Genomic DNA, 16,919 nt, shown 5'->3' on the forward strand with positions numbered 1-16,919 from the left:
GAACTCTTGTACACTGCTGCTGGGATGAAAAATGGTACGGCCGCTGTGGAAAACAGTTTGATGTTTCTTTACAAAGTTAAACATAAAATTATCCTGTGATTCAGCACTTCCGTTCTGAGGTTTGTACCCCAAAGAGTTGAAAGCAGGAATTCAAACAGATCTTTCTACTCTAATGTTTATAGCGTTGTTTACCATAAATAAAAGGTGGAAGCGACCCAAGTGTCTGCTGATATGAATGGATAGGCAAAATGAGGCATATCTGTGCAGTAGAATATTACTTGGCCATAAAAAGGGATGAAGTTCTGATATAGTCTACAATAAGTGAATTTCAATATGGACCTTGACAACATTATGCTATGTGAAAGAAGCCAGATACAAAAGGACAAATATCACATGATTCCATTTACAGCAACTTCCCCTTATTTCACAGTTTTGCTTTCTGTGGTTTCAGTTCCCCACAGTCAGCTGCGGTCCAGCAGCAGATGATCTCCCTCCTCACATATGGTCAGAAGGTCAGTGAGTGTAGCCTAATGCTCATTCACCATGCCCAGGCCATGCACGTCACTCCCATCTCATCACACAGGCATGTTACCATCTCACATTGTCACAGGAAGCAGATGAGTTCAGTACAATAAGGTACTTTGAGAGAAAGTGATCATATTCACATGATGTTTATTGCGGCATATTGTTGTAATTGTCCTATTTTATTTTATTTTATTTTATTAGCATTTATTTTTGAGAGCGAGAGAGACAGTGTGAATGGGGGAGGGGCAGAGAGAGAGGGAGACACAGAATCTGAAGCAGACTCCAGGCTCTGAACTGTCAGCACAGAGCCCGACGCGGGGCTCGAACTCACAAGCCGTGAGATCATGACCCGAGCCAAAGTCGGACACCCAACCAACTGAGCCACCCAGGTGCCCCTAATTGTTCTATTTTATTATCAGTTAGTGTTGTTAATCTCTTACTCTGCCTGACTTATAAATCACACTAACACAAGTATATATGTACAGGAGAAAGCATATATAGGGTCTGGTACTACTTGTGGTTTCAGGCATCGCTGGGGGTCTTGGAACATAAGATAAGGGAACATAAGATAAGGGAACTGTTAGGCCAATTCAGAGACAGAAAGGGGAGTAAAGGTTACCAGGGGCTAGGGGAGAGGAGAATGGGGAGTTACTGCTTAATGGGTACAGAGATTCTATTTGGGGTGGTGAAAAATTTTGGAAATAGTGGTGATGGTTACACAACATTGTGAATGTAATTAATACCATCATATTGTATGTTTAAATCTGGTTAAAACAGCAAATTTTATATGTATATTTTATAAAACATACAAAAATATATAAATGTTAAAATTTGCTTACATTTTATAAATATAATATATCCCTGCAATAAAAAAATTTTTTAAAGCCCCAAATGAGTTAAAGTCATCAACTTTTGCCAAGTCCTGTAGTGTTTGGTGCAGGACATCAACCCAAGTGCTCTGGCACATGATAGCACATTTGAGGGGAAGGGGTAGGTGGGATTTGGGGACTTTTTCTGTGTTCTGGCCACCAAGACTGGAGTCCGTGGACTTCCAAGACCTCTGTGTCGCACTTACAGGTTCTGCCGAGCCCTTGCCGTGTACCAGGTACTGTGCTAAGGTCTTTGCATGCATCACCTCATCTAACTCAGGACGGCTCCACAGAGTAGGTGCACATATTGCCCCCTTCTCTGTCTGAATAAACTGAGGCTCAGAGAAAAGGGGTAGAGCAGGTATTCAGGCAAACCTAGGGAGTCGGCACCACATGAGTTCCATGCTTTTCACCCCTGGAACTCTCTTTTCTGTTGCCCAAATGCCTCCTTTGGATTAAAAAAGCCATTTTGAGTAACATGAAGTTATTAGTAGCTTCCAGGCAACTGTGGTCTTTCTGACGTCACAGTTTTGTTTCATTTCATTTTGTTTTCTAACTACATTCCACAAAAGATGTGTTTTCCACTGAACAGTGTCCGTTAGATCAGGAGGAAGGCCAGAGCACATGGGCTTTTCAGGATGTGAATTTACTGTTTCCTGCTGGGCTTTAGATGGCTATGTCTAAATTTTCCTGTCTGTCTTTCTGCTTTACTGAGGGTAGATTATGGCACTTGATGGTTTAATCTGCGTAATCTCTAGACAAAACATGTCTCCACTTGCCTGCCAGGGAAATGTTAATTTATTCTGCTTCTGGATCTAGAGAGGTAAATGAAGTAAGTGAAAATGCAGTGTGTGCATGTGTGTGTGTGTGTGTATATGTGTGTGTGTGTGTGTGTGTGTGTGTGTACGCACATGCATGCATGCACCTGTGTATGGGTACATAAGGATCTGTATGAAGAGAAACAGACAAACCTTAAACCTAGAGATTTGAAGTGAAAGATTCTGCAGTCTCCTTTAAAAGGATTGCAAGCCTTCTTTCCCTGACATTGTATGTAAAACTTTCTGTCTGTGGTATGATTATGTTTTTGGAGGGTGCACAATATAGTGTTCATCAGCGTCTCATAGGGATTTTGGAGAATGTCAGTCTATAATTTTGTGGTGCCTGTTACCTGGCACGTCTGTCTTTTTGAAGAGCTACAATCATCTTCGGCATGAGAGGTCCTTGATATTTAAGAAGCACCTTTATTTAGGTAAGGAGCTGGACGCAGAAGGCAGCAGTGGGAATTATTATTTCGAGCTTGTTAAATTGGAAGCTTGAAAAAAAAAAACAAAACCCAGCCGGATTGAAATAAACTTTGGCAAAAGGAGTTCTAGCACACCAATCTGCTCCTTTAACCGTCTCCTCCTCCTCCTAGTTCTTTCCCCCACCTTCTGTTCCACCGCTCTAGCCCTTGCCCACCTGATGCTGTGCAGGCCTGGCACCAACATGGGGAATGTAAAGACCAGACATTTTCACTTTATTCAGCTTGTGTCTGACACATAGTAGGAATTCAGTAAATGGTAGCTTAAAAAAAAGCACATCCAGATCTCTGTGAAAAGGGAATTTGTCCTAGACATAGAATAAGAAGAGATTCCCGGTCTTTTCTTTTAACCTAGGTGGAACCTGTAGGCAGGGTTAGAGGTTGCACATTCCTGGCAAATGGGAAGCCATCTGAGTGTGAGTTTCTGTCCTTAAAACCAAATATGATTTGCTAAGTATTCATCCATCGCATGTCCGTGATCCTTCATGTACGTGTCTCTCCACCAGTCATCACAGCGGTCCAGGACCTTGATGCTCTCAAAGCCAGGTTAGAGTTGAGGAAACAGAAGTCAGGATTTCAAAGCGTGCCATTTCCCTGATGCTGTGCCTTTCATGTGAACCTAGTGTTTCCTCATTTGACCAGTAAAGACTTCTTGTGTGAGAAAGACCATGAACTGAATGTTAACAAGTGGTGTGATGTATTCAGTGCCTGGGTCTGTGTAATTCATTTGGGATTGAGCAGTCCTTCGCAAACTTTACTGCGTATACAAATCGCTTAGAGATTTGTATAAAATAGAGATTCTGATTCCGCAGTTGGGTGAAGACAGTGTGGAGCCAGAGCTCACATATCTAACCGGTTCCCAGGTGTTGCTTGCTGCTGCTGATCTCGGACATTTTGAATAGCAGGGGGTACACTTAGGTTTATAAAGGACTTGCTCATATGTGATCCTGTTTAATCCTCACCCAAGCCCTGTGAGGGATCCATTATTATTTCTACCTTTGAGATGAGAAAACTGAGTCTGATTACAAATAGCTACCATTTCAAGGGTAAGGCACACTAGAGACACAATAATAAACAAGACAGATACAGCTGTTATTTAAAGATGTTGAAAATCCGTGAAGGAAGACTCTGAATAATTAAATTTAAAAAGGCTCTGAGTTCCTCAATGAATGTTTGTAAAATGGATGAATTGCTTGAGCTCTGGGTGTTGGCATTTATCACAGGAGGAAGAGAAACAGGCCAGGGGCAGGGGAAGATGATGTATTCTTTCCTGGACACGGTGGTGACCTTCTGGTGTAGCTGTCTGCTGGGTAGTTCTGGGTCTGGAGTTTAGGAGAGATATCGAGGGTGAGGAGAATTGAAAGTTTGAGAACCGTCAGTACAAGGGTGGTAATTGAAGTTACAGAAGATTAGATTCAGGATACAAAGCACAATGGAGGACAGTTTAGAGAGTGAAGAGTCTAGAATAGGCTCCTAGCATAGGAACCTGTCTGGCCATCAGTTATGGGTTCGCAGAGGAAGAGGAGCCCATGAAAAAAGACCAAGAAACACCTGCCCAGGAAGTAGGAGGAAAGCCATAGAAGCCAAGGGAAGAGAGACCTTCAAGGAAGGGGTTCATCATCAATGATGGGATAAGCCAGTGTCAGTCACGCGCTTCCTGATGTCACTGAGAAGGACACGTGTCTTCTCTGATATTTCTGCCCTAAGGGTACATCCAGAATCCAATCAGGAGGAGATACCAGACAAACCCAAATTGAGGGGTGTTCTACAAAACTGGGCTATACTTGACACAAATATTTGTACCTTGAAAGATGAAGGCAGACTAAGGAACTGTTCCAGGTAACACTAAACAGACATGAGAGCTAAATGCAGAAGATGGTTTTAGATTTGATCTTAAATCAGAAAAAATAAGTGTAAAAGACATTACAGGAACAATTTACAAAATTAAAAAAAATTTTTTTTAATGTTTATTTATTTTTGAGAGAGAGACAGAGTGTGAGCGGGGGAGGGCCAGAGAGAAAGGGAGACAGAATCTGGAGCGGCCTCCAGGCTCTGAGCAAGCTGTCAGCACAGAGCCTGATGAGGGGCAGGGCTCAAACTCAAACTGTGAAATCATGACCTGAGCCGAAGTTGGATGCTCGACCGACTGAGCCAGGCGCCCACAATTTACAAAATTTTAAAGTGAGTTATTACATAAGAGTTGCTATTGACTCAATGTTTGTGCCCTCCCAAATTCACATGTTAAATGCTAACACCCAGTGAATGGTATTTGGAGGTGGCACCTTTGGGAGGTGATTATAGGTCATCAAGGTGGAGCCCTCATGAACAGGATCAGTGCCCTTATAAAAGAGACCCCAGAGACCTCCCTTGCCCCCGTCCCTCATGTGAGGACACAGTAGGAAGACAGTGGGCTAAGAGCCAGAAGTGGCTCTTTCCAGACACTGAGTTTGTGAGCACCTTGATCCTGGACTTCCCAGTATCCAGAACTATAAGGAATAAATTTCTATTGTTTACAAGCCACCTGGTCTATGACACTCTGTTACAACAGGCTGAACATACTAAGACAGTAGTAGTGCGTTAATGTTTTGTTTTTTGTTTTTTTTTTTTTTGGAATCTGATCATTGTGTTATGATGATGTAACAGAAATATATATATTTTTTTGTTCTTAGGAAACCTGAAGTATTTAGGAGTAAAGCGAAGTATTTAGGAGTAAAGTGTTGTGATATCTGTAACTTACATTTCCATGGTCCAGAAAAACAAAAGCAGGGGATAAACACATGTGACAAAAAAAGATTAATTGGATATTCTGGGTGAAGGACATACGGGTATTCATTATATCTTCTTAACTTTTCTGTAGAAACATTTCAAATTAAAATATTAAGAAAAGGAGTGGAATATACGTTATCAAGTTCTGTGGAGAGGTCAGGAAACATAAAAGGTCACAAGTGTCCCTTGGATTTAGCTCCATGTATTTAACCTTGAATTCATGGCACTTAAATTCTAGAAGGAAACTCCTAGATGAATATTTAATTACAAATTGGAACAGGGAGTGGAAAACAAAGAACAGGGTATGATGTGAGAGAATAACGTGCATGTAATTAGTGCTTTGGTCAAGCCAAGAACATACAGGAACCTTCGCTAGAGGGAGAGGTGGGGTCCACGTGGACACAGGAATCAAGGTTTGGGAGCAGTTACGTTTGCACAGCATATGGAATGATGGGCAGGGGTTCCTAGGGAGGTAGAGTATGCGTGTTATTTTTTTAAAAAAAATTTTAATGTTTATTTTTGAGAGAGGCAGAGACAGAACGCGAATGGGTTAGGAGTAGAGAGAGAGGGAGACACAGAATCCGAAGCAGGCTCCAGGCTCTGCGCTGGCAGCACAGAGCCCGACACAGGGCTCGAACTCATGAGCTGTGACATCACAACCTGAGCTGAAGTCGAACGCTCAATTGACTGAGCCACTCAGGTGCCCCTGCATGTTCTATATAGGGGGAGCAAGGATGAGCACTGAGACATCAGCTGTGTCCAGAGCATGGGATGTAGGGGGTGGGTGATGGAAGGAGCAGCTGTGAAGGCAAGTAGGGAGTAGATTTAGAAAAACCTTGTTTTCCGGGCTGAGCACTTTGACCTTTACCTGAAGAGATTATACCTCTTGTCTACTTCTGGAAGCCAGAAGATGGCTTCCGAAGTTTCTCTACACATAGGAAAATAGGTTTCGTTAAGTGCTTCTAGGTACTCAAGCCAGAAGCCAGGGTACCATTCTTGCCATCCAACACCTTCAGCCCCCACACCCAAACACCAGCAAAGCCTGTCAGTTCTAAGTATGTGTCTGTTGATAGTTCTCCACCTCTACTGCTACCAGCCTGGTCCAAAGACCATCACTGCTCTTCTAGTTGAGCCCCTTGCCGCAACGCCCCTCTACTGCCCGGAGAAAACGATATTTAACCATGTGTCGAACCACATCACCACCTCCTCCCCCTTCTCCAAAACTATTAAATGTCAGGATCCTTAACATGGCCTGGTGGGTCCTGTACATTCTGGCTTCTGCCCCTGTTTCCAGTCATACTTTGTCCCATCCTTCCTTGTCTTTACTCAACCTCAAACATGTTTATGGGGTTTTCAGTTCTTTTTTTTTAATTTTAACTAAAAATTTTTTTTTCACATTTACTTATTTTTGAGAGAGAGAGAGAAAGAGTGTGAGCAGGGGAGGGGCAGAGAGAGAGGGAGACACAGAATCCCAAGCAGCTCCAGGCTCTGAGCTGTCAGCACAGAGCCCGATGCAGGGCTTAAACCCACAAGCCGTGAGATCATGACCTGAGCTGAAGTCAGACACTTAACCTACTAAGCCATCCAGGCGCCCCGGGTTTTCAATTCTTTGTTGAAGCAAGGCTCTTTTCTGACTCTGGGTTTTTGCTTGCTTTCTTTCTCTTCCCTCTGCCTGAACCTGTCTCTTCTTCACCCCAGTCTTTACCTAGTTAACCCTTGTATTAGTTTGTTAGGGCTGCCATGATAAAGTCCCACAGCTCAGCTGACTTAAAAAATTTATTTTCTTATAGTTGTGGAGGCTAGAAGTCTGAGTTCAAGGTGTTAGCAGAGCTGGTTTCTTCTGAGGCCTCTCTCCTTGGCTTGTAGATGGCCGTCTCCTTGTGTCCTCATGTGGTCTTTCCTCTGTGTACGTGTCTGTGTCCGAATATCCTTTTATAAAGACACAGCCCTGTTGGATTACGGCCCATCCTAATGACCTTATTTTAACTCAGCTACCTCTTTCAAGACCCTGTCTCTACATACAGTCACATTCCGAGGTCCTGGCAGGGGGTTAGAACTTCAGCATATGACTTTGGGGGGGGATAGTTTAGCTCATAACTACTCTTCTCAGTGTTTAGGTTGGAGGGTAAATGTTACTTCTTCAGGAAAGCATTCGCTTACTCCACTCCACCCAATCCAAATTAGATTTCCTGTTATTTTTGTATATAGCACCCAGATTGCTTTCCCCTCTAATAGCCATTCCACTTTGTGATTGCATGTTCATTTGTGGATCTCCACCGAGAATTTAAGTGCCACAGTTTCAGGGACCATATCTTTTCTGGTCACTGCTGTATCCCCAGTGTCTAGCACAGTTCCTGGCCCATAGTAAGGAATCAGTGCAAATTTGTTGAGTTAGTGAATTAATGAAAAGTCCAGAGACTGCACAGAATCTAGCAAGTTTGTGTCTAGTTAAACTGAGACCAAAACCATTGAAAGGAAAGATGATTCTCACCCATGTTTGAAGATGTGCACAACAAGTGATTTCACACCAGCCCTTGCCCCCCCCCCCCACTGCAGCCTTTTGGCATGAAATGCTCAAACTGTGGTTGGAAATTGATTCAAGCTCAGAGGTAGGCAGCTGGGAGAACACATTTATAAAATTATTGCTGATGTGTGCTGTGACATAGCCCAGCGTGACACCACAAGCCAGTGTATGACCAAAACTAATGACATTGGGCTTTTTGCTTAAAAGATAAGAAGATTCTACCTTAAGTAGGGACTCAGAACAAATTTCATTCTTGTTCAATTGTTTTAGTTGTTTGGATTTAGACTTGATTTAAATTGGTTTTCTAGGTGGATCCGTTTTTAAAATTTAATATTTGGTAAGGTTTAGCGCATCAGTGAGATTTTCCTCCAGCTTCTGGTTCACAGTCTCTGGAAGATCACTGTGAGTCTCAGACATTCTCAGGAAAGACCGTAGATTCCAAGAATCTTGTTGTTAGAAGGTTCTAGAGAATTCTTTAATTCAGTCCTCTGCCGGCAAAAGGTCGTTTGATTTTGTCCGGGATAGATTGTTCATTTATTTTTATTTATCTAGCAAACATTTATTGAGTGTTTGTTCTCTGCTAAGCATCATGGGTTAACAAAGAATAATGAGTTATAATATTCACTCTCAAATTTGCTCCTTGAAGGCGAGGGCCAAATCTTGGTCTTGTTTTCTCTTATGTGGTGCCTGGTTTACTGCATGGTGACATTTGTCAGTTTTTGCTGCCCAATGTCAGAATCTCCAATCTCTTTAGAAAATTTCCCACCGCATGAGTCTTAGTGGGAGGCAGGGCCCTCCTCCCATCATAGGAGCCCCAAATGTGAGGTCCTTGCTGTCCTAGTGTCCTTTGCATCTCCCGTGTGAGATGTGACCCAGACTTGGCCAATCAGATGCACACGTGTAAGGCTTTGAACTGGGAGTGGTGTTCTGCCGAAGTAAGAGCAGTGGAGGATCTCTTTTGGAGGTGGCAGGAGCAGCAGTGGGCTTCTGGAGGCCAGTGATGGTGCCAGTGTCTGCACTCAGTGCCCAGGGGCAGGAGGGGCCGAAGTCTAGGCTGTAGCCCCTCGGGTCAGTGGCTGCTGCAGTCCTGTCCTCTCTGGATGGCTCTTGTCACCTGGGCTTGGCAGTGGTGGTGGCTGCTGGCCAGCCTGCCTTTCTGCCTGTCCACGTGCCAGGCCTGGCTCTCCAGCCTTCCTGGTGGTTCTGTGAGCTCCCCACCATCCCCAGAATGCTTGAAGGATCCAGAATTGGTTTCTGTTGCTTACAACGTGACTTGTGTAACTCCTGGTCCAGTAACCCAGAAACAGCAGTAACTTCCTCGCTTTTCCATAATTCACTTTAATTTTTATTCTGAACTCCCCATTATATTGGGTGGCAGATACTTAATCTCAGTCAATTCAGGATTTCTTTCCCCCACCCATCTTTTTTTAGGATAACATCTGAAAGTAATTTTTAATATTATAAAAGCACAGAAAGATAAAAAATAGAGAAAAATGCTGCAAACAATCGCAACTACTCTATTCAGCAACTGTTACTTAAACTTTCTTCTTCACGTGCAATAATGCAAACCATTCTCTATGCTGCCTAAAACATTTTAAATAATATTGAATCATTTTCCTTGTGATTTCTAGCATTTATAATTACAGTTATGAATTCTGTTATAAAAATTTTATTTTAAAAGTGTAGACGTTATTAAAAATTAAAGCTATAGAAGAGCTGAATCCATAGTATAGTGAACACTGGGCACCTCTCCTTCTAGATCAGTTGTTAATGTTTTGCTAGATTTGCTTTCTCTCTCTTGTGTACCTGTATGTTTTGCCTGCTGAATTATTTGAAAATAAGTTGCAGAAATTCAGGTATTTCATCTCTTAATAGTTCACGCATTTTCCTAAAACGTCTTTCTCCGGCATAATTGCAATACCATTATCAGTTCAGGAAATTAACAGTAATTTCACAATATCATCTAAAATCTAGTCCATATTCAAAATTGTCCCAAGAATGTCTCTTATAGCTGGGTTCTAAGAGCATCTTTTCTTTTTTAAGTTTCAGGGGCTCAAATAAGTATCTGAGTATTGGAGGTTGTTGGGGGCCGAGGCTTGCAGTCCTCTGGGAGGAAGTCTTTAAGATGGTTTCATGTACCTGGATCCTAGCCATTTCCCCTCCTGAGTTCTTGCTGGTTTCTTGGGTGAACCACTCAAAGCACAGATCCTAGTACTTCCAATTTCCAATTGGGGTCTCCAATGATAGTGCCCACTAGTGGGGCTGGGGGGCAGGTGCTCCCCTGTGCCCAAACTCCTCTATTTTTTCTTTTTATCTTGTCTTGAAGGCAGGAAACCCTGGTCTGCCTCTTTGTGTTTATTTTCCTTTGGCCCAAGTCCCTTCGAGGTTCCTTTTGAAATTTAAAAGCCTTTTTTTCTGCTTTCATGGTCTGACCCCTTAAATAGAGAATGGTCATGGGATAATAGGGAGGACACACTGGTGGTAGGAGAAAAGAACATCAGTTCATCTATTACCCTGCCTTATTTGTTCTGTGCAGACATTAGCATGTATATTTAGCTGCTATGCCCCCAAGGGGGCCATACTTGTTAAAACATTAAGATACTCTGACCTGGACCACTAACCCCATCACCCTACAAGACAAGTTTTGCTGGTGTGTATTGTCTTCATGTTTTTCCTATGTCTATTTTTAGATCTTTATGACTATAATTAATGTGGTGACAAATTAATGCTATACAGTGATAAACAGCCACTGTCCTCAGCCCGCGTCCCCCAGGCAGTCCAGCCTCTCCCTCCGGACATTTCCGAGACCTTCAGCAGTGAATGATTGCACGCCCAGAAGGGCAGGGCATCTTTAGGACCCCGTCTGAATCCATTTGATGGGTCAGCACCAAGACTTCCAGTCTGTTTTGAATATTCCCATGGAGAAAATGTAAATCGGATCAAATCACCCTCCTACTTAAAACTCTTCATTGACTCCCCATTTCTCTCTGAATTAAGTTCCAGCTGCTTCAAAGGGCACACAGGCATTGTAAGGCCGGCCCTTGCTTTCCTCATTAGCTTCTTCTCTTATTGGTTTCCCCACCTGCTTCCTATCTTGCCTCCTGCTACCCACGTCCTAGCCAAACTGAACCCATTTGTTCCTTAAAGATCCCGTGCCCTTTTTGGATTCTGGGTCTTCTCACAGTTTCCCCTGCCTGGAGTTGCCTCACTAATTACTGCCAACCTTTAGGTCTTAGGTTAAAATGTCATTTCTCCTGGGAAGTGGTCCATGAACCTTCCCGGTCCCGGTTCAGGTTTCCTGTAGCTCTTTGAACCTTTCTTGTAGAACTTACAACAATTTCTTATTCTTTCCGCTAGGACTCTGAGCTCCAGCATCCATGCTTATCTTGCTCATCATTTTACCCCAACTGCCTGGCCTTGTACTAAGTGTACATTGGAAGAAATAATAAAGTTTGCATGTGCATTCATAAACGTGTATGTGTCTATATGTTTACTCACACACACACACACAAGTAGGAGAGCATGAACAGATGGGAATCAGAATGGGGAGGATTTGGAGAATGTAACAATGTCACTGCAAGGGTGCAAATGGGAACACTGGTGTTTGTGTGTAGATAACTCAAAATCTAGTAGCTTGGTGCAAGGAAGCTAGCTAGCATAGCTAACACAGACTGGGGCAGGAGATTGTTTTACCAAAAATTTGTATCGTAGGTGCATCATCATGGCATCTTAAGGCCTCTTAGAAATAAAAGCTTACAGAAAACTTGGGTTGCCTATGCCTTTACAGTGTGAAGGAAGCAAGAAATTAAATGTGCGACATCTGCCCTCCACGCCCAGGACAGAGCAAAGAGAATCCTTTCTTGTTTCTATTGGGAAGCAAGGCATTCAAGATCAATATTTGATCCTATGGCCATTAGAAACATGATAATGAGGGGTGCCTGGGTGGCTTGGTCAGTTAAGTGTCTGACTTCGGCCCAGGTCATGATCTCACAGTTTGTGAGTTCGAGCCCTGCATCAGGCTCTGTGCTCACAACTCAGAGCCTGGAGCCTGCTTCAGATTCTGTGTCTCCCCTCTCTCTCTGCCTCACCCCTGCTTGTGCTCTGTCTCTCAAAAATGAATAAACGTTAAAAAAAAAATTAAATAAAAGGAAACATAATAACGAGGCTGCGCCCCAATACAATTTTCCACCTGTCCGCGCTTCCTGCCTACCGTAGACACCAGCTCCTCACTCTGCCAGGTGCCATCTGTTTTGTAAATGTTGGCCAGCCTGCTGTGAGTAATAGCTGCCCAGTCACCTAGGGGGCAAATGTCCCCTTTGTGATGCAATCGTGGGAAGTCTGCATGGGAGGTGTTGTCCACCTCTGGCCAGCCAGCAAAGTGCTCACCGGAGGTAGAGCTAGTCCAGACAGGGTGTCCCAAGAAAGGCAGTGACCGACTAGCTAGGGCTTGGCATGAGAGTTTGCTTCTCAAGGAGCTGGTTTTCATTTGTGCCATAATATATAGAGAGGTTTGTTCGTATATTCATTTATTTGCTCTTTCTGTGACCCTCTACTGTAGTGAGTACAAGCCTAAATTCCAACAAGGAATGAATGTGACGTATGAAGAGTTAGGAAGGAAGAGAGGTGTGTGTCATACTAGAGTCTGTGTCCCATCTAAAGGAGGCTGCTGCTTCTCAGCTCCGGCCAGTTGTTTCTCTGAGATAGATTTGTATGACTGCTTTCCAGATGTTCCATTTTCTCTCCTGCAGTGGCCCTTCCTGCACGGGGATTAAAGATCCCCACCCTGTTGACTGGCTTTGGCCAATGTAACGTGGATGTAAGAGGCACACGTCTCTTCTGGGTGAAAGGTGCAAGCACGGTTTGTTGTGTCTCCTTTTCCTTCGGCCACAGTGACTCTCAGTGTTTCACATGGAACTCAGGGAGAGACAGGGAACAGAGCCACAGCCTACCCACAATGGACGTGTGGTGTGAGTGAGTAACCAGTTTGAGATTTTGGTGTTTTTACTGTAGCATTGCTCATCTATTCTGACTATATATGCAGTATTCCAGATCTTTGGATTTTTTTTTTATGAGAAGCCATAAATACATATTTTTGTAAAATATGTCTATTTTAAATTTTATAATGAACCAATTCTATATATAACATATATGTATATGAACAAAATTGGGAGTGTGAGCCAAAAAATATGTGCGGACCATTGGTTTCCTACCTCTAGGCAAGACACAAGGTACATTGTGATATACAAAACAGACACGCTCCTTACCTTATAGGGCTTACAGAAAATAAATGCTAGGAAGAAAAAAAGGTAATTATTGAGGTGTCCTTGTAATAAGCACTAAAAGAGAAATACAGGGTACAGTGAGAGCTATCTAAGAGGAATTAATCTAGATGAAGGTCAGGAAAGGCTTCACTAGGAGATAGGAAGGACTGGCTAGGCCAAGGGTATAGCACTGGGGTTGGGGGCAGGTGAGAAAGGCCATGAGTTGGGGAAGTAGGAACTCTGATCCTAACCCTAACTTGAAAGTTGAGGAGCTGAAAGAATTTCAGTATAGCTGGAGCTCCAAGCGACAAGAGGTGACAACTCAAGTGATAAGGGGGTCCTTGTAGGCAGGCCATAAAGAATAATTTGTGCTTGAGCCCAAGGGTAATAGGGAGCCACCGAATGAATCTTAGCAAAGGATTGTCCTATTCTGAAGTTGTGGGAAAGTGACATTTAATCATTAATTTTTTTATTGGTTTGTTTGACATATCTTTGTCCACTCTGTGGCAGGCATTGTGCTAAACCCAGGAAATGCAAGAAGAAACCCTGTCCTCAAGGAACACACAGCTTAATAAGGTTTCTGACACACAGACACAACTATAAGTAAAAGGAGAGAGTAGTATCTGCCATTATCTACTCATTTACTTATTTATTCAACAGACATGTTTTGAGCACTTAACGTATGTGTGCCAGACAATTTTTGTACACATTGGGTGTATAGTAAGACATTACGGATCTTACAGTTTAGGTCACCTTGTAAGGCAAAGTTTCTTTATTACTAAAATGGAAAAAGTATTTGTATCAAAACAAAATCGTTGTGATGTTTGCATGAGAGAAAATGCTTAGCATAACGTCTGGAAGATAAGTGGTCTATAAAAGACAGCTATTTACTACTGCTATTATTATTATTAATTATTATTTACCTCAATAAGGGAACAGTTCCTAAGATCAATATCATTAGAGGTATTGGATGTGAAAGGAGTCAACCCAGGGAAAAGTGAATGGCTCCAGCGAGGTTAGAACTAATTAGGGCTGGCAGGAGTGTGTGTGTGTGTATCTGTGTGCATGCACATCTGTGTGCACATGCATGTTGGGAGGGTCATTGTAGCATGCCTTTGACAAGTAGAAGTATCAAGATTGTGATTGACAGATAGCATGACCTTCCCTGAGGTAGGAGAGGAAAGGAGAATATGGGGAATGAGGCTGAATCATAAAGCTGATGCACGGAGAGATTTATAGAGAACACAGGAGGTAGATACGCAGGCATTTCCTGCCTGATTCAGGATGTGTGGTCATTTGGAGTGCATAACCATTGGCAGGAAGACCATAATCCTTTCTGAATAAGTTAAGAGAATAAATAAAACATTTACAGGGCATTTGTCACCTCTGCTAAGGCCCTGCAACATTAAACTAAGGCAAGCAGATGTGTATACTAAGGCTGAGTCAAAAGGCACTCTCTGCATTGGAAGTAGGGGTGTTGGGGGGGGCAGCCATTTCAACATTGAACAAATCTTTCTAAGTGTTGGGTAATAATATGGTGATAGATGCTACATAAAGATGCTGTATTACCAGCCAGATTATGAGTATGCCATGTATACACATGTATATTTTGCTAAAACATACAGAGCAGCACTGTCCAACAGGCATATAATAACAACCACATATATAATTAACATTTTTCTAGTATCTATGTTATAACAGTGAAAAGAAACATGTGAAATTCATTTTAGTATTTTATTTAACAGAATCTGTCCCAAAGGAAATGCTTATAGTTCAACATGTAATCAATATAACAATTATTTATCAGATTTTCTACATTCTTTTTTCATCTTTAGTCTTGGAAATTCAGTATGCATTTTGTACTTAATAGCACATGTCTGTTTTGACCAACCTCATTTCAAGTCCTCAATAGCCACATGTGCTAATGGCTACCAATATAGGACAGCACAGAATATAGAACAATGACTTTCAAATGGTTTTTCACCAGAGTAAGAAACACACACACACACAAATGAAGCAAAACTTTTTTGAAGTAATAATCACAGTATGAAACTTACACTCCAGTGTTTTCTATTCGATTCTATTGAATTTTTTAAAAAATGCTGGTCATGACCCACTAAACTGATTTTATGACCACCTGTGGGCGGAGGCCTGCAGTTTGAAAACCATGGGTATGGAAAGCCTGTAGGGTTACATCTTGAATGGGAGGCTAGAGGTATAGGTTCTAGTGTTGGTGCTGAAGGCAAAAATCTTGTGTGGCCAAAATTACCTTAAATTGCCCTGGGCCTTTACAAGGGCAAAAGATAAGAATTAACTTCTCTTATTTCTCTTTGCATTTTGATTGTGACCTTCCTTCTCTGAGGCACTGGAGCCAAATTCTAGTGTGATTGGTTTTAAGAGCTGCAGGATAAATTTTTTTCTTTCTCATAATTGAATTCAGATAAGGTAAATGTGTGTGTGTGTTGCCAACACCCTGGATACAATAGATGTACAATTGATTTACATATACTTCTCCTATATTTGTAAAGTCTTATAGGATCCAAGAAATGGCCCTGGGATGAGGGCCATGAACCACCCTGAAATGATATGCAACTTAAAATTGTTGTATCTTGTCTTCCAAAGGGTTTTTGTTCCAACAAATGCTAAGGAAACACATTGGTCTAGTGTGCTTGTAAGAATGTGGGGTAGACTTTCCACCTGACCTGACCACACCTCCCTCTTTGGAGGCATGGGGGCGGTGAGTGGGGGGCACCTGCAGAAGGTGTGGAACCTGTGGCTCCCATGCTCATTCTCCTAGGTGCCTCTTCTCTCCTGGTCACGGCTGATTGGACAGGGGGTGGTCTCTTGACTATATAGTTCAGCCAGTCAGAGTCTTTGTTTCTTGAGAATCTGCATAAAGAGAACTAGAAGTCAGCCGTGTGGGGGCTGGAACCATTAAGGGTGTGGGCATGTGTGAGGGCCAGGGTTGGTATCACGGCAAGCTAAAGCCCAGATAGACTTAAGTTACAGGGAAGCAAGAGGGTAAAACTTGCAGAGGAAGCTGATTTGCAGAGCAATTTAAGAAGTAGAATGAAGCCGGGGCACCTGGGTGGCTCAGTTGGTTGAGCGTCCCAACTTCAGCTCAGGTCATGATATCGTGGTTTGTGAGTTCGAGCCCCGCGTCGGGCTCTCTGCTGACAGCTCGGAGCCGAAAGCCTGTATCAGATTCTGTGTCTTCCTCCATCTTTGCCCCTCCCCCGCTCGTGCCCTTCCCCCGCTCTCAAAAATAAATAAACATTAAAAAAAATTTTTTTTTAAATAGAATGAAGCCAAGAGGCTAGAGCGGTATGGGCCTGCAATTTTCTGGGTCCTGTGAGGGTAACTCAGTGGTTCTCAACAGGAAGTGATTTTTGTACCCAGAACCACCTCCCCACCCCCAACAAGGGGATATTGGGCAGTATCTGGAGACATTTTTGATAGTCACAACTGGATGAGGGGAATTGCTATTGGCATTTAGTGGGTAGAGGCCAGAGAGATGCTGCTTAAATATTCTAGAATGCTCGGAACCAGCTCCCACAACAAAGAATGATCTAGCCCCAAATGTCAGTAATGCCCGGTTGAGAAACCTCTATGGTAGTATTATTTTTCTGCCTGGATCTTTCTAATAAATTACGCCGTATTTAAACTATCTTGAA

The sequence above is a fragment of the Prionailurus bengalensis genome, chromosome D3, assembly GCF_016509475.1.
Source record: "Prionailurus bengalensis isolate Pbe53 chromosome D3, Fcat_Pben_1.1_paternal_pri, whole genome shotgun sequence".
NCBI lineage: Eukaryota > Metazoa > Chordata > Mammalia > Carnivora > Felidae > Prionailurus > Prionailurus bengalensis.